The 18,778-nt window shown below is 39.1% G+C and overlaps 1 protein-coding gene across 1 annotated transcript in view; it reads left to right on the top strand.

Moving 5' to 3' along the window:
* MALRD1 (MAM and LDL receptor class A domain containing 1) overlaps positions 1–18,778 on the top strand; it is a 640,413-nt gene that overhangs the window by 181,768 nt on the left and 439,867 nt on the right. The window lies entirely within an intron of this gene.

Raw genomic sequence — 18,778 nt, 5'->3', positions numbered from 1 at the left:
CGATGCCCGCCATGTTCCGCACGCGCCCCCTGGTGGTCAGCACACATCATAGTGACTGGTTGTTCGGTTGTTCTGCCGTTCGGTCTATTTGCATATTAGGGTTTTATATGTATAGGGGTTTAATAAACCGACATTTTTGGTTTATATTCAGTTTTTGGGGAAACTGCCTGGGTCACTGAAGACCAGAGGCAGGATGACTGATCAGAGGAGCCGACACTGAGATGAAGCCTGAGCCACTAGTGCTCCTTGTGCTGTGGAGCAGATGGGCCGGAAGGAGAAAGCCCGCATGTGAATTATCAGGCATGTCCGACCCAGTGCACTGAGCTGAGCTCTGGTTTGAGGCGCTGCTGGAGACTAAAGTTCTCTTGGACAGAAGCCCCCAGGGCAGAGGCTTGACAGCAGCGGGCAGGGATAAAAAAGTGGACTCCCCTCTATCTCCTGTCAGAGGAAGCTGCTGGGGTCTGTGCTGGGGTATCTTCCTCAGAACTGGGTAATGGACTGTCCTGTTGAGCCACCAGAGAGTGATATGAGAGACGTTTTGATCATTAATTTCTTGTTTTTTAAGGTAAAGTGATATATTAATTTATTAGAAATAGATATTTGAATTTTAGTTTTATTTATACAAAAATGCAATGCTTGGTGAGTTTGGAAAAAAAGAAGTGAGAAAATCATCAGTTAGAAATAAAGAGTTGTTCTCTATCACATAGTTTAAAATGAAGATGTGTTTCTTTCTTTTCTTTTCTTATTTTTTATTTTGCTATTGACCAACATTGGAAATCTTATCCTATTATACTAATGTAGTGAGTAGGGTTATCACCTGGTTTGGTGAAATTTTTATAAATAATTTCTAGCAAAACTTTGAGCATCCTATATAATAAAAGGCTAATATGCAAATCAACCAAATGGCAGAATGACTGGTTGCTATGATGTGCACTGACCATCAGGGGGCAGACGCTTAATGCAGGAGCTTCCCCCTGGTGGTCAGTGCACTCCCACAGGGGGAGCGCTGCTCAGCCAGAAGCTGGGCTTACGGCTAGCGAGCGCAGCAATGGTGGGAGGAGCCTCTCCTGCCTCCACAGCAGTCGGACATCCCCCAAAGGCTCCCGGATTGCGACAGGGCACAGGCCAGGCTGAGAGAGACCCCCTCCCTCCGAGTCCACAAATTTCATGTGCAGGGCCTCTAATGTATAATATATATATATATATGTTATGTATATGTATATGTATATGTATATGTATATGTATATGTATGTGTATATATGTGTGTGTGTGTGTGTGTGTGTGTGTGTGTGTGTATATGTGTATATATATGCAAGAAAATTGAATTTACTCAGCCAGCCTAGAAAATACATCCAATCTCACAGACTCAAGATCTAGAAAATTCTTCCTACAAATGGATTGATGAATAAAGGTTTTATTCCGTAGAAAAGCCAAAGAGCTTTCATATAAAACAGTAGTTGGTTATACTAGCTGTCACATCTTCACAAATACATAAAAAAATAAAAAATTCTTCAGAAGTTAATGTCCCCTAGTATGACAAAAAATGTAATAGCTTCATTAAAATATCTTCTTAATATTTTTATAGTAAGAAATAATATAACAAAAATGTATCTTAAATGTTCAAGCATAACTTTGTTTGCATGAACATCCCAGGCTATAAAATACTGTGTAGACTTTAGATCTTGATAATTTTATAATTAAAATTATCCACTTTTCCAAACAATTAGGAAGGGATAGGTATTAGTTACTATGATAAAGGGTTTGCAACACTTATGGATATTTCTGTGTTCTGTTCGTATAATTCTGTGGTTTAGTAAGGCCTATTATATACTTTAGTCTTATCCTAGGCATGAATACAAATGAGATCATGGGTTTTGATAAGCTATATTTTCTTACTTAAGCTACATTATAAGGCTCATTATATTAAAGTGAACAAACCAAATACCCTCATGTACCATTTTGGTAATAAATAGTTTACTAGTAAATGATCACTTACATTTCCACATGTAAGCAATAACAAAGATAACTTTAAAATCAGCTTTTTATTTTGAGAAGTCAAATTTGAAGAGCAATTGCAATTATTTTAAGTATTGTAGCAAATATTTAAAATAACAATGTCAAATGTCATACTGTAACTTTTCAAAGAACAAAACATCATTAAAAGCATTGGTTTCAAAAACATTTTTTAAAATCTAAATTGAAAGAGTGTTTAGAAAAACATTTAGTATATAGGACATGCTCATCTATGCTAAGACTTTAAAGTACAATTATATACTGAGTACTGGTATTAATGTGCATGAAAAATTAGTGTGACGAAAAATAGAGGGTGGGACAAAAGTAGGTTTTGAGTACACAAAACAATTTATTCTTGTATTATTATTTATTAATTTTTGTATTATTTCCATATGAACAACTGTGAACCTACTTTTGCCCAACTCTGTACTATATTGTTAACTAGAGGCCCGGTGCATGAAAATCCTGCACAGGGGGGTGGGGGTCCCTCAGCCTGACCTGCAACCTCTTGCAATTCGGGACCCCTCAGGGGATGTCCGACTGCAGGTTTAGGCCCGATCCCGTGGGATTGGGCTTAAAATGGCAGTCGGACATCCCTCTCACAATCCGAGACCACTGGCTCCTAACTGCTGGCTTGCCTGCCTGCCTGATCGCCTCTAACCACTCTGCCTGCCTGCCCGATTGCCCCTAAGAACTCTGCCTGCCTGCCCGATCACCCCTAACCGCTTGCCTGCCTGCCTGATTGACCCTAACTGCTCACCTGCCTGCCTGATCACCCCTAAACACTCTGCTGGCCTGCCTTATCACTCTAACTACTCTGCCTGCCTGTCTGATCAACCCTAACCACTCACCTGCCTGCCTGAACACCCCTAACCATTCGCCTGCTTGCCTGATCTCCCCTAACTGCTTGCCTGCCTGCCTGATCACCCCTAACCACCTTTGCCTGGGCCCCTGCCACTGTAGCTTTGTCCAGAAGGATGTCCAGAAGGTCATTCGGCTGTCTGGTCTAATTAGCATATTACACTTTTATTATTATAGATAATATTACAGTGCTAAATGGTAGATGTTACACATCTGGAATCAGAATTAATAATTATCTAAATACAAGGAACAAATTGGTCTTGTATTATTTGCACAGTGCCCCCATTCATTTAATTCCTATTAGTCACTATCAGATTAGTATAGAAGCTTGCAAGCATAATAAAAGTAAAATGACAAATTAAAAATAATTTGGATTTTTAAACTAGTCAAGAATGAGACCTTTTTTTGAGTATTTTGGATATCATTTTGCCAACAGAGTCCGTCTATAGGTCTATGAGTGAGTTATTTAAACATTCTGGCTCTCATTTATTCAAATAAAAAATAAAGATTTTGGATTCTAAATGCTCTCTAAGGTCTCATTCCATGCATATATTATTTTTAAAATCTTTTAAAAAATGGTTGCAAGCATACCTAAAACTAATATTGCTATCAAATACATGCAGACATTTTAAAAGAAATTCTTCTAATAAATGGAAATTATATTTTTTTCAGATAGAAAGTGGTGCTTGAGAAATTGCTGAAGATTGAGGGAAGGATCTGGAAATGCAGATGTCATAAATTTAGGAATGGAAAAAGGGGAGAGGGCAACAAAACCATATAAATACAGGTAGACATTGAGTTGGAATCCAAGAACAAGGCTGTGTAAGGAAGAGACACAGGAAGTTGTATAAGAAAAAAGAATTAAGATTTGTCAACAGTTTAGATGTGTAGTATAAAACACAATATATTTTACACCTTTAATTTCTTTGGTAACCATATGCCATGTAAAACATGTGGGCACTATGGTGTGACATCAAGAGTAACATAAGAGATCAACCAAAGAACTTGTATACATATAAGCATAACCAATGGACACAAACAATGCGGGGGGGGGGGGTTGGAGGCAGCAGTGAAGACTGGGGCTGGTGGGTGGGGGTACGCTGGGAGAGGACAATGGGGGGAAAAGAGGGCATATGTAATACTTTCAACAATAAAGAATTTTTAAAAAAGACTAACAAGTTTTAGTTGAAATTGGAAGTTTCGTTTTTTCCCTAACATGTGCAAGTCCTTACTACATGCTCATCACTGTGCTAGGTGCTGTGTGTACAGTGTTCTGTCCCTCAGTTAGCCTCACAGAGCTTGTCCTTAAAGTCTCCAAGAGGAGGCAGCCAATCATTGAGTTGCACAAATATAATTAAAAATTATGAAAAGTTTGTCAAGGACAGTCGCTTCAGCTTGAGTGATCAAGAGAAAAGCTTCTCTGAGGTAGTAACATCTAAACTGAGACTTGAAATGGATTTTTTAATTCACAGTATCCACTGGGTGGGTATTACAGGATATTGAACTAGAGAAAGCATGAGGGACATATAATTATTATTGTAAAATCCTATATAATAAAAGGCTAATATGCAAATTGACCAAACAGCGGAACAACTGGTCACTATGATGCACACTGACCACCAAGGTGAAGATGCCCAACATAGGAGCTGCCCCTAGTGGTCAGTGCACTCCCACAGGGGGAGCACCACTCAGCCAGAAGCCGGGGTCATGGCTGGCGAGCACAGCGGGGTGGCAGGAGCCTCTCCTGCCTCCAGGGCAGTGCTAAGGATGTCCTACTGACGGCTTAAGCCCACAGTAGGCCTGAGCCGTCAGTTGGACATCCCCCAAGGGCTCCCAGACTGCAAGAGGGCACAGGCCAGTCTAAGGGACCCCCGTGAGGGCACAAAATTTATGCACTGGGCCTCTAGTACTTGTATATAAAATGACAAACCATAGTTCTACTAATTTTCCTTTAAATATTATCTTTAGTAGTGTGGAGGATAAAAATGAGTCTATTGATTTAAAAAAATAAGAATTTTAGAACTATGCTTCTTAAATGAGAATTTATTTTGACATGTGTGAACCAATCACTTGGACAGTATTATACTGTATTCTATTAAAATATTATTATTATATACCTTAATAATCATTTAAAATAATAAATATGCAATTTTCTGAACTTTCTAATCAATAGTTCTTTATCTTCTTTAAAAAATACTTTTATTGATTTCAGAGAGGAAGGGAGGAGAAGGAGATAGAAACATCAATAATGAGAGAGAATAATTGATCAGCTGCCTTCTGCACTACCCACGCTGGGGATCAAGCTGCAACCCGGGCATGTGCCCTGACCTGGAATTGAATCCTGACCTCCTGGTTCATAGGTCAACACTCAACCATTGAGCCACGCCAGCTGGGCAATTCTCTATCTCCTTTACTTTTCTCTCTGTAATATCGATCAGGCTATTTTCAATTAAATGCTTCTTTATAACTTCCAATCAAATACATCCCATATACATTTTTAGGACTGGAGAATGATTTGTCCTCATTCAAATAATAGATGAGATGTGAAGTGGGTTACATGGTAGATGAGTCCCCAGAGGATGCTTTAAAATAGCATGTGAGTTTGCAGAATTTCAAGTAGCAAATTAGTTATAAATTGATCAATACTTATTTCTTTTAAATCCATTTAGGCAAATTCCAGAGAGACATTATATATATTGGAGGAGGAAGAAACGTCATCCAGATCTTGGCCTTTCTTGTATATTTAAAGTAACACAAAAATGTAGCTGAAATAACATTTTTGCTTTCCCATTCCTTTAAAGACCACAGAAAGCAAATAATCCTCATGTGACCTGAATACGTGGGATGATTTTTTTAGGTTTCTGTCTCTTTCATTCAAGAAGAATAACAGAAAGAATTCTATTTAAATAAAGAAACATCAATGAAATTTTGAATGACCTTATTTCCTCCACCAAAATTTCCCATTCCTTGATTTTTAAAAATATCTCTACCTTCAATACAATAGAAACCCTGATTTGGGGAAAAAAATGTGGGTGGAAAGGAGATTGGCCAGGCACAGGTGGGTGGCCTTCTCTGAAAGACTAACAAATCAGACTCATTCAGTTCAGAGTGTTATAAAATGAAGTATTATGAAAGAGGAAAGAAGGCTGAATTGATGTAAACATTTCAATTTACATATACATTAAGGTGTATTGTTCTTCTACAAATTTAAATATATCAGCAGTGTAGCACCATTCATCTGCACAGTTGGGAGAAAAAATTTTATTTTATATACTTTTTAAATTTTTTTGACTTTTTTTACACTTAATGTTATTTTGTACTGGAGGCCCGGTGCATGAAATTTGTGCACAGGTAAGGTTCCTAGGCCTGGCTAGCAATCAGGGCCAATCTGTGGGGCGACTGGGGAGGGGGTGATTAGGGGGCCCCCGCTGGCACCCACCTTGGCTATCCTGTGGCCTGCAGGCTGGGGGAAGCTCCTGTGTTGAGCGTCTGCCTCCTGGTGGTCAGTGTGCATCATAGCTACCCGTTGTTCTGCCATTCGGATGATTTGCATATTAGGCTTTTATCATATAGGATTAGTTTCAGGAGATGGTTCTTATGGATTTCTTGTGTTCTGTACAGTTCACCCTCTTAGAAATGAGTGTATTGGAATAGCCTTTACCCTGAAATATGTACTTATGTTCCAAAGTAAGCACCTTCTCTCCCTCTGTTCCTTCCCCCTTCCTCTCTTCTTTCTCTCCTAGAAGATAAGCAGATGCCAGGGTTTCCTATTCTCTGGTGCAACCCACTGCATGTGCAGGAAAACATCTGGCCTTCATCATGTTGTCCTGTGGAAATTTGGGATCCAAAGGAAGGCATTTTTTGGGCTGATGCTTTCTGTTGTTCTCTAAATAAAAATCTGGTGTCTTCTGCCAGTATATGTCTACAAAAGAGTGACAGGCTAACTTGTTAGCTTTTGAGTAGGGTAAAATCTCAGACCCTTTACAATTTCTGAGGGAATATGCACAAGGAATTGCAAACCCAAATGCCTATGGGAACCAGAAAAAAGACATGAATTGGGAGAAGTCAGGTATCCTATATAATAAAGAGGTAATATGCAAATTGACCATCACTCCAACACACAAGATGGCCACCCCCATGTGGACACAAGATGGCTGTCACAAGATGGCCTGTAGGGGAGGGCAGTTGGGGGCAATCAGGCCAGCAGGGGAGGGCAGTTAGGGGTGACTGGGCTGGCAGAGGAGGGCAGTTGGGGGTGATCAGGCCTGCAGGGGAGGACAGTTGGGGGGTCCCAGGCCTGCAGGGGAAGGCAGTAGGGGGGGAACAGGCCTGCAGGGGAGGGCAGTTGGGGGGAACCAGGCCTGCAGGGGAGGGCAGTTGGGGGCAACTAGGCCTTCAGGGGAGGGCAGTTGGGAGCGATCAGGCCTGCAGGGGAGGGCAGTTGGGCGGGGAGGACCAGGCCTGCAGGGGAGGGCAGTTGGTAGGGACAAAGCCTGCAGGGGAGGACAGTTAGGGGCGACCAGGCCGGCAGGGGAAGGCAGTTAGGGGCAACCAGGCTGTCAAGGGAGGGCAGTTTGGCATCGATCAGGCTGGCAGGGGAGTGGTTAGGGGGTGATCAGGTTGGCAGGCAGAAGTTGTTAGGGGCAATCAGGCAGGCAGGCAGGTGAGTGGTTGGGAGCCAGCAGTCCTGGATTGTGAGAGGGATGTCTGACTGCCGGTTTAGGATGTCTGACCACCAGTGGGATCGGGCCTAAATGGGCAGTCAGACATCCCTTGAGGGGTCCCAGATTGGAGAGGGTGCAGGCTGGGCTGAGGGACACACACTGCCTGTGCACGAATTTCATGCACCGGGCCTCTAGTAAAATAATAAATGGTAACTGGCAGCTTTAGAGTTGTGTATAACAGGTAGTCACAGGGAAGTTTGCAATTACAACAGTCTTCTTATGAAACATCCCACTTCTAAAATATTGGCAACCTGTTTGACTTGAAAGTACTGTTTGGGATAAACTAAAACTCCTGAGAGCCAGGGTGTTACCACTTAAAAGTATTTCTGTCCTAGAAATGAGATACTTGAGGACAGGGTCACATTTTTTCTCCTTGATTACCCTGGAAACACTTGACACAATGACAGTAGATGGGCTATGCATATCTATATATATAAAACCCTAAGGGACCGTAACAACTGGAACGACTGGTTGCAATGATGTGCACTGCAGGGGCAGGGTCAGCTGGTCAACCTCCTGCGGCCCTTCCTCCCGGCACGCCCCGGCCCTTATTGGTCTCCCCGACTCCAATTGGTGTGGGGCCATCTGGACCCCACCTGTGCAAGAATTCGGGCCTCTAGTAGGTATATAAGTTTTTTGGTTTATCTTTTCTCTTTGGGTCTTATTTTGTTGGTCAATTCATTTAGTTCATTAGTTTCTACAAATAAATGAGATCATGTGATATTTGTCTATCTCAGATTGGCTTATTTCACTTAGCATAATATTTTCCAGGTCCATCCATGCTGTCCCAAAGGGTAAAATATCCCTCTTTTTTCAGCTGTGTAGTATTCCATAGTGTAAATGTCCCACAGCTGTTTTATCCATTTATTTACTAATGGGGTCTTGGGCTGTTTCCAAATCTTAGCTATTGTAAATAATGCTGCTATGAACATAGGGGTGCATATATTTTTTCTAATTGGTGTTTTGGGTTTTTTAGGATATATTCCCAGAAGTGGGATCACTGGGTCAAATGGCAGTTTGAGGAAATTTTTAATTTTTTGAGGAAACGCCATACTGTTTTTCATAGTAGCTGCACCAATCTGCATTCCCACCAGCAGTGAATTAGTATTACCTTTTCTACACATCCTTGTCAGCACTTGTCATTTGTTGATTGTTTAATGATAGCCATTCTGACAGGTATGAGTGATATCTCATTGTGGCTTTAATTTACATTTCTCTGACGATTAGTGACTTTGAGCATTTTTTCATATGTTTCTTAGCCATTTGTACGTTCTCTTTGGAGAAATATCTATTCAGACCTTCTGCCCATTTTTTAAATTGAGTTGTTTGTCTTCCTTTTGTTGAGTTGTATGAGTACTTTATATATTTTGGATATTAACACCTTATCAAATGTATCATTAGCAAATATGTTCTGCCAAACAGTGGGTTCCGTTTTCATTTTGACGATGGTTTCATTTGCTGTACAGAAACTTTTATTTTGATGTAGTCCCATTTGTTTATTTTCTTCTTAGTTTCCTTTGCCCTAGGAGATGTATCTGTAAACATATTGCTATGTGAGATGTCTGATATTTTACTGCTTATGTTCTCATCTAAGATTTTTATGGTTTCATGCCTTATATTTAAGTCTTTTATCCATCTTGAGTTTATTCTTGTGTATGGTATAAGTTGGTAGTCTAGTTTCGTTGTTTTGCATGTGTCTGTCCAGTTTTCTCAGCATCATTTTTTGAAAAGACTGTCTTTATTTCATTGTATGTTCTTGCCTCCTTTGTCAAATATTAACTGACCATAATGGTGTGGGTCAATTTCTGGGTTCTCTGTTCTTATCCATTGTTCTTGTGCCATTACCAGGCATGATTGGGTTATAATGGCTTTGTAGTATAGTTTGATATCTGGTATTGTGAACATTCCTACTTTGTTCTTCTTCCTCAAGATTGCTGCAGGTATTTGGGGTCTTTTATGGTTCCATATTGATTTCTGGAGTATTTGTTCTAGCTCTGTGAAGTATACCATTGGTATTTTATTAGGGATTGCATTGATTGCTTTGGGTAGTATACCCAACAACATGTTAATGATTCCAATCCATGAACATGGTATACACTTCCATTTATTTTATCTTCCTCTATTTCTTTTTTCAATGTCCTAAAATTTTCCAAGTGCAGGTCTTTTACCTCCTCGGTTACATTTATTCCTAATTATCTTAATTTTTTTGTTGTTGTTGCAATGGTAAATGGGATTGCTTTTTTAGTTTCTCTTTCTGAGAGTTCATTATTGGTGTATAAAAATGCCATTGATTTCTAGATGTTGAATTCGTATCCTGCTACCTTGCCAAATTCATGTATTAAGTCTAGTAGTTTTCTGGTGGAGTCTTTAGGGTTTTCTATGTACAATATCATGTCATCTGTGAATAATGACAGTTTTACTTCCTCCTTTCCCATTTGGATGCCTTTTAGCTCTTCTTCTTTTCTGATTGCTGTATTAGGATTTTCAGTACTATGTTGAATAAGAGTGCTGAAAGCGGACATCTTTGTCTTGTTCCTTTTCTTAAGGGAAATGCTTTTAGTTTTTGCCTATTGAGTATTATATTGGCTATTGGTTTGTCATATATGCCTTTATTATGTTGAGTTATGATCCCTCTATTCCCACTTTACTGAGAGTTTTTATCAAAAAAGGGTGCTGGATTTTGTTGAATGTTTTTTTGTATCTATTGATATGATCACATGTTTTTTTAAAAAATACATTAAAATATTTTTATTGATTTCAGAGAGGGAGGGAGAAGGTGAGAGAGATAGAAACATCAATGATGAGAGAGAATAATTGATCGGCTGCTTCCTGCATGCCCCATCCTGGGGATCACCAGCATGTGCCATTGACCAAAATTTAACCTGGGACCCTTCAGTCTACAGGCTGATGCTCTATCCACTGAGCCAAACCAGCTAGTCCTGATCATGTGGTTTGCATCTTTTAGTTTGTTTATGTGATGTATCACATTTATCGATTTGTGAATATCGTACCAGCCTTGCATCCCCAGAATAAATCCCACTTGATCACAGTGTATGATCTTTTTAATGTATTGCTGGATCCGATTTGCTTATATTATATTGAGGATTTTAACATATGTGTTCACCAGGGATATTGGCCTGTAATTTTCTTTGTAGTGTCTTTATCTGGTTTTGGAATTAGGATAATGCTGGCTTCGAAAAAAGAGCTTGGAAGTGTTCCTTCCTCTTGGCATTTTTGGAATAGTTTGAGGAGGATAGGTGTTAGTTATTCTTTGAATGTTTGGTAAAGCCGTCCAGGCCAGGGCTTTTGTTTGCTGGGAGTTTTTGAATTACTGCTTCAATTTCATCTGTTGTTATTAGCCTGCTCAGATTTTATGATTTTTTCTGATTGAGTTTTAGAAAATTGTATGTTTCTAGGAATTTGTCCATTTCACCTAGGTTGTCCAGGCATATAGTTGTTCATAGTATTTGCTTACAATCCTTTGTATTTCTGTGGTGTCCATTGTTTTATCGCCTCTTTCATTTATTTGGGTCCTTTCTCTTTGTTTCTTGTTGCATCTGTCTAGGGATTCATAAATCTTGTTTATCTTTTCAAAGAACCAGCTCTTGGATTTATTGATCTTTTGTAATTTTTTTTGTCTGTCATTTATTTCTGCTCTGATCTTTATTATTTCTTTCCTTCTACTCCCTCTGGCCTTTTCTTGCTGTTCTCTTTCTAATTCATTTAGTCGTAGGCTTGGGTAGTTTATTGGTCCCTTTTCTTGTTTCTTGAGGTAGGCCTGTAGTGCTAAGACCTTTCTTCTCAGGACTGCTTTCGCCATGTCCTATAGGTTTTGGTGGTTTTATATTAATTTCCATTTGTTTCCAGGAAGTAGTTAATTTCTTGCTTGATCTCAATGTTAACTCAATCATTGTTTAATAACATGCTATTTAGCCTCCATGTATTTGAGTATTTTTATTGTAGTTTATTTCTAACTTCATGCCATTATAATCCATTAAGATACTTAGTTGAATGTCTATAGACTTGTTTTGTGCCCTGACATGTTGTGTATCTTTGAAAATGTTCCAAGTGCACTTGAGAAGAAGTATATTCTGTTGCTTTGGGGTGAAATGTTCCATAAATATTGGTTAGATACACCTGATCTAGTGTGTAATTTAAGGCCACTGATTCCTTGCTAATTTTTTTTGTCTGGAAGATCTATCCAGTGATGTCAGTGGGCTATTAAAGTCCCCTACTATGACTGTATTATTGTCAATCTCTCCCTTAAAATCCATCAAGAGATTTTTTTTTTTTTAGGAGGGAGGTAATAGATCAACCAAAGGACTTGTATGCATTGCATATAAACATAACCAATAGATACAGACATTGGGGTGGGGGGGGGGTGATGGCATGTACCAGGGGATGGGGGAGGTTAATGGGGGGAAAAGGAGACATATGTACTACTATTTGTAATAATTTAAATAATAAAAAAGAGTTTTTTATATGCACTTGGGTGCTCCTATATTGGGTGTATATATGTTTACAAGGGTTATATTATCTTGTATTAATTTCTCTGCTCAGTGTATGTACAGGTTATGTATGGCTCTTATGGCTCAAGTTTAATACTAAGTGGTGTTCATATGTGTGGTATAATAACTGAAAACTAATTATTCTGCACTTTATTGTGTGTGTGATATGTCTAGAGACATAGAGTTAGAAACCAAATTTGTCAGACAAAATTCTGAGTTTTATTTCACAGAGATTGGCCTTGAGGTTATATAAAGTAATTCAAAAGATGATTGAAACTTGTTTAATGTTGAATCAAGCAAATATTTTCTTAAGTATTAGCCTAAAAAGTTTGAGGTTCTAAGCTGACTTTCTAGGAGCACTCCAAGTTGTATCTTATACAATAAAATATTGGATACTTGTATGAAGTTGTCTACTTCAGCTTATAGTAAATTGTCAAAAAGGATAAAGAGAGTTTTTATAATGTATTTCATTTTCATTATTTCTGCATTTTTAATTATGGAATGCCAAATGAAAGTAAGTTTGACACTATTAGGAAGCAGAAGAGAAAACATAAATATTTGTTCTCTGGAAAATTATTAGTGGATAGCAGGAGAAGATTTTTCATAGCTGAATGAAAAATAGATTGAAATACTTGAGATTACTATATACTGACTATCAAATGCCATGCATTAAGTTAGCAATTTAAACAAAAGTAAAAGTAATACTGAATATTGATGACTTATGGTAATAAGTATAGAATAAATATTTTTTGTTTATTGAGGTATAATTTATGTAAGTAAAATCCATTATGTTTAGGGAAGCAATTCTATACATTTCAACAAACATACATCTGTATAACCACTGACACAACCAAAATAGAAAATATTTTCTGCTGGAAGCCAATTCCAGCATGTCAGCAGGGCTGAATCATCTGGAAATTGCTGAGGGCATTTCCCCAAACCTGAAAAGGTTGCATAAATGATTGCTTGCTGCCAGACAGCTGAGGCCATCTTAATCTACATGTTATTGCCTCATACTGGCCAAACACCTGAACAGCGTAGGCAATTCCTCCAATCTGACAATGGATTTGGTATATTAAACCCTGGCCTTTGATGTGTATATCTACCTTGCCTTAGGACAATTTGTGTTAATAAAAAGCAAGGGGTCCTAAGACAAGGGAGAACTTAGTTTCTTTAGCCAAGCTCCTCTGGCCCCCCAAATGCCTTCCAAAATTATGTTTCATCTCTGGACTCTTGATTAATTTACACACAGCGCCTTCTCTAGATTCCTGAACCCTTTTAGATGCTGGATTAAGACCACCAGCAATTTTCATCATCTTCCCATATTCTCCATTCTTCTATGTAATCAATACCCTCCCCCTCCCTTGAGCCCTTGGCAGCACTAATCTGATTTCTTTTCCTATAATTCTCCTTTTTCTAGAATGTTATATAAATGGGTTGATAAAGTATATAGCCTTTAAGCTAGCTTCTTTCACTTAGTGTAATGCTTTTTGTAATTTACAGAAGTTGTTGCATGCATGTTTAGTTTGTTCTTTTTTATTGCTGAACTAGAGGCCTGGTGCATGAATTCATGCATGGGTGGAGCCCCTGGGTGAGCCCTGTGTCTAGCGCCCTCCCAAAGGGAGTGGTCTATGGGATCAGGCTGAAAACAGCTCTGAGACATCTGCCGAGGGGTCCCAGGGGTCTGAGAGGGTGCAGGCCAGGCTAAGCGACCCCACTGGTGCACGATTGGGCTGGGGACGGAGGCAGGAGGTTGGCCAGCTGGGGAGGGACCGCAGGAGGGCTCCAGGGCATGTCCGGCCCATCTCACTCAGTCCTGATCAGCTGGACCCCAGCAGCAAGCTAAACTACTAGTTGGAGCATCTGCCCCTGGTGGTCAGTACACTTCACAGCAAGCGGTTGAGCAGCCTTAGCATATCATTAGCATATTATGTTGATTGGTTGAATAGTTGACTGGTCATCGGATGAATGGACACTTAGCATATTAGGCTTTTATTATATAGGATGGCATTCTATTGTCTATATCAGTGATGGCGAACCTATGACACGCGTGTCAGCACTGACACGTGTAGCCATTTCTGATGACACGTGGCTGCTGAGGCGGCCGCATGCCGAGGATGAAACATTTGCTGCTCCTGAGGATGAAACATTTGTGAAATAATGTTTTTTCCTCAAAGTGACACACTACCCGAGTTATGCTCAGTTTTTTGGCGAAGTTTGACACACCAAGCTCAAAAGGTTGCCCATCACTGGTCTATATCTACCACAATTTGCTTATCTATTTACCAATTAAGGGATATTTGGGTTGTTTCCAAATTTTGGACATCATAAGCAAAGCTTCTGTAAACTTTGTGAACAGGTTTCTGTTTAGACATGTCTTATTTCGCTTGAGTAAACTACCTACATGTGGGATTGCCACATCATATGGAAGTGTGTTTAATTTTATAAGAAATTGCCAAATCATTTTCTAAGGTGGCTGTACCATTTTGAATTCTCACCAGCAATACATTGGACTTCCAATTGCTCTACACAGGATGAGCTTTTATAAATTTTAAACGAGAATTTCTTTTATTTGAGTCTTTTTGAGATGTATTATATTAAACATTGATATAGTATGCTGAAATTTTGTATTCTTTTCCAAATACATGTTGGCTAACATAGTTAACTAGTTGAATTAATTCTATTTTTCTATCTTATGAATTAATAGTGCCTATAAAACACATACACACACATATATACATATCCTACATATATGCAGATAGGAAATTGTAGTTTGATAAAAATTATGACTAAATTTTGTTAAATGTATTATGACGATAATTTCCATATTATTTAAAATTTTTAGTCAATAACTCAGAGTTTCCTTAAAGAATGATTTCAGGTGAGTCTCTAGAGCCTTATTAGTATTTGAGTCTTTAGTTATATTAGACCTAAAAGTTTCAGTGTAGTAGACAAGGCCATTTCATCTTTATTTGAGCATGCAGCAGCCATAAAAAAAAAAAAACAACTTAGAAGAGCTAGGTTACTTTGTAAAGTTTCCAAGCTAACAATAGTTCTAATGCAAGTAGAATTGACCTTTACAGATAATGCAGGTCATTTAGACCAAACTGGAATTTTTCTTTAAGTCATTTGGTAAGGTACTAGTGAAATTTAGGAGTAAAATTTGGCTTCCCTAATTTTCAGAATGGCAATGCTATCTTACAACAATGTTTATAATTGAATATCCTTCTATTTATTCTGGGAAAACTACCAGAAGTAAAAGTAAATTTTACAGAATAGAATCACTTGGTTTTGCTCTCTTTGTGATTATTTTCTTAGGACTAGTTTCTTAGGATGCTTTGCAAAGCCTTTTGCAAAACTAAATTAAATATAGGACAAAAATAGAATTAACTTTTTCTAAAGATGTGATTTGTTATCAAGTAGGCTTTTTAATATTCAAAGATGGCTGCAATTATATATACAAAATAACATTTTTGGTATCTCATCTTGAAACCATTGTTCACTATTTCTTAAGAATGCTAACATTTAGAGGAGTAGGAAGTTGAAGATGTTTTGGTGAACATTCTGATTAAACTGTGCCTTACAGCAAGACCCAACTGTCCTTTGCCTCGGACTATTTCAGTGTCTTCTCATTGGCACTGGATACTAACAGAAGCAATGCTTGCCATATAATATGAAATAAACCCTAATGCAAATAAGCCTATGTTGACAGCATCCACTCAGAAATGCTGCTTACCGGGTGTGGCCCACAAATGAGAAAATTTGTAATTTTTACAAATGACCAATATTTTAACGAAAGGAATACTTTGGAACAGTTGATCCCATACATTTGAATGGAACTAAATATGTGTATATATCCTAAAATAATCTTACAGATATTTATATGCACAAGTATGCTTTTTATAGACTTTGGAAAAAATTTATAAACAAACAAAAACTCATAGACACAGATGACAGTATGGTGGTTGCCATAGGGAAGGGGTATGTGGTGGTGGTAGTAAAGGGTAAAGGGGGTCAAATATATGGTGATGGAAGAAGATATGACTTTGGGTGATAAACACACCCAAACTGCAATATACAGATGATGTGTCATAGAATTGTACACTTGAAATCTGTATAATTTTATTAACCAACTAGAGGCCCAGTGCACGAAATTCGTGCACGGAGGGGGGTTGTCCCTCAGCCCAGCCTATACCCTCTCCAATATGGGACCCCTTGAGGGCAGTCGGACATCCCTCTCACAATCCAGGACTGCTGGCTCCCAACTGCTTGCCTTCCTGATTGCCCCTAACCGCTTCTGCCTGCCAGCCTATCACCCCCTAACCACTCTGCTGCCAGCCTGTTTGCCCCCAACTTCCCTCCTCTGCCGGCCTGGTCACCCCTAACTGCCCTCTCCTGCAGGGTTGATCACCTCCAACTGCCCTCCCTTGCAGGCTTGGTCCCTCTCAACTGCCCTCCCTTGCAGGCCAGGTGCCTCCCAACTGCCCTCTCCTGATGGCCATCTTGTGGTGGCCATCTTGTGTCCACATGGAGGCAGCTATATTGTGTGTTGCAGTGATGATCAATCTGCATATTACTCTTTTATTAGATAGGATAGAGGCCTGGTACAGGGGTGGGGGACAGCTGGTTTGCCCTGAAGGGCGTCCCAGATCAGGTGGGGGTTCCCTTGGGATGTGGGGCGGCCTGAGCGAGGGGCCTGTGGTGGTTTGCAGGCTGGCCATGCCCCCTGGCAACCTAAGCGGAGGCCCTGGTATCTGGGATTTATTTTCCTTCTACAATTGAAACTTTGTAGCCTGGAGTGGAGCCAAGCCTGGGGCTCCCTCCGAGGTGGCAGCCATTTGTGTTGGGGTTATAATTGAAACTTTGTTGCCTTAAGCAGGTGGGCCCGGCCAGGGTGTGCGGAAAGCTTTGCTTCCCCTGTTGCCGGGAGCAACCCTGGCCTGCTCTCTCAAGCTCCATTCTACCACCATTTGTTTGAATTTGTTTACCTTCTATAATTGAAACTTTGTAGCTTGAGTGGAGGCTTAGGCCTGGCAAGGGCAGGCGGAAAGCTCGGCTTGCTCTGTTACCTAGGAAACCTTGCTCTCTGTGGCTGTAGCCATCTTGGTTTAGGTTAATTTGCATACTCGCTCTGATTGGATGGTGGGCGTGGCTTGTGGGTGTGGCTTGTGGGTGTGTCGGAGGTATGGTCAATTTGCATATTTGTCTATTATTAGATAGGATATCACCCCAATAAATTTTCATTAAGATCAATTTTGGAATTCTGATATCAATTTTCTATCTCTTCTCATGAATTAACTAAGATAATTATGAGCAGGATAGCCAAGTCAATAGTGTTTATTTTTATATATCTTAGTTTTTACTTTTTGTTCCACCTGTGAGCCTTCTGTTAGCATATTCTATATGGTACTGCAGTGAGATAGACACAGAATGATCCAAGAAATGTATTAGTAATTAATTGGTCTTTTCTTATAACTTTTCCCTCTTGTTTACCCAACACAGTCTTATTTTCTACAAAACAAAATATATTTTAACAGTATGTACTGCCCAATTCTTTTTGTTTATTAGAATAGTTGTATGATTTTGTACAAAGCATTTTTCTCTGCCTATAATTTTTCTTTGACTCCTGCTGGTGGTAAAAAGAAGAGTGCATTTTGTATTTGGTGTGATCCTTTGTAAAGCAGTGGGACACTTCCTACATACCACTGTTAAATCTTCCTCTAGCAGTATTAGGTGGTCTATATTTACCCATGTATAGATGCATCAACCTTTCCCACATTAAGTCCCTGAGCAATAAATCAGGGAGGAAATCTGGTAGTTCTCAAGAAAGACTGGGAAGTTGGAAGAAGATGTCAAGAGGTTTGAGGTCATTAATTTGACCTTTTAAAACTTTAACTAAAACATCAATAAACAATATATGAGATAACTTTTGATGGAGCATATAATTTAAAAAATGAAATAAAATTTCTACTCCCACATATATCATTTGTGGGGGAAAATGAAATAGAAACATATTTTCATCTAATAGTGGAAAAAGAGAACATGTTTTTAAAGTTTGAGTTTGCTTGAAGTTCATTATTAAATTATAGCAGGATTCCTAGTAAGTATTCAACATATTTGCATAAGTATTAAAATAATTCATCATGATTAATTCTATTATAGTAAGTCTCAGCCCTAATCACAATCTGCCATACACTGCAGTGGTTTGTCAGTATTTCATATTTTACTAGAGTTTTGGTGGAATTGCAGCTCCTGTGAAAGCACAGATGTCATCTGAGTTCACTGTGATTAATGTGGTTCAGACGGAGATCTAATAACGATTAGCCAGTTTCATAAAGTGTTACAGAATAAGGTCGTTGTGACAAAAATTTTAAAGCTCTTCAATGTGTACATTCTAGCAAGTACCTCTGGCAGCAAATTGGATTTCTCAAAGGATGCAGAAGTCTAACCTTGGAAACATCTGAACTGTTAGGGCAAAGGTGGGAAAAGGGGACAATAATTTGCCTTCAAATACTTAAAGGATCAAAGGAAAAGTCTAGAAATAGTGGTAGAAAGTTATAGGGAAGTAGACATCAACCTGATATGGGCTTCTTGGCTTCCACAGGCTCAGGGCAGTGAGGAGCTTCTCATGAGTAGGATTATTCAGAGAGAGGCCAGATGCCTACTTAAGCA

Source organism: Eptesicus fuscus, chromosome 2, assembly GCF_027574615.1.
Source record: "Eptesicus fuscus isolate TK198812 chromosome 2, DD_ASM_mEF_20220401, whole genome shotgun sequence".
Lineage (NCBI taxonomy): Eukaryota > Metazoa > Chordata > Mammalia > Chiroptera > Vespertilionidae > Eptesicus > Eptesicus fuscus.
This window is presented reverse-complemented; position numbering and strand designations above follow the sequence as displayed.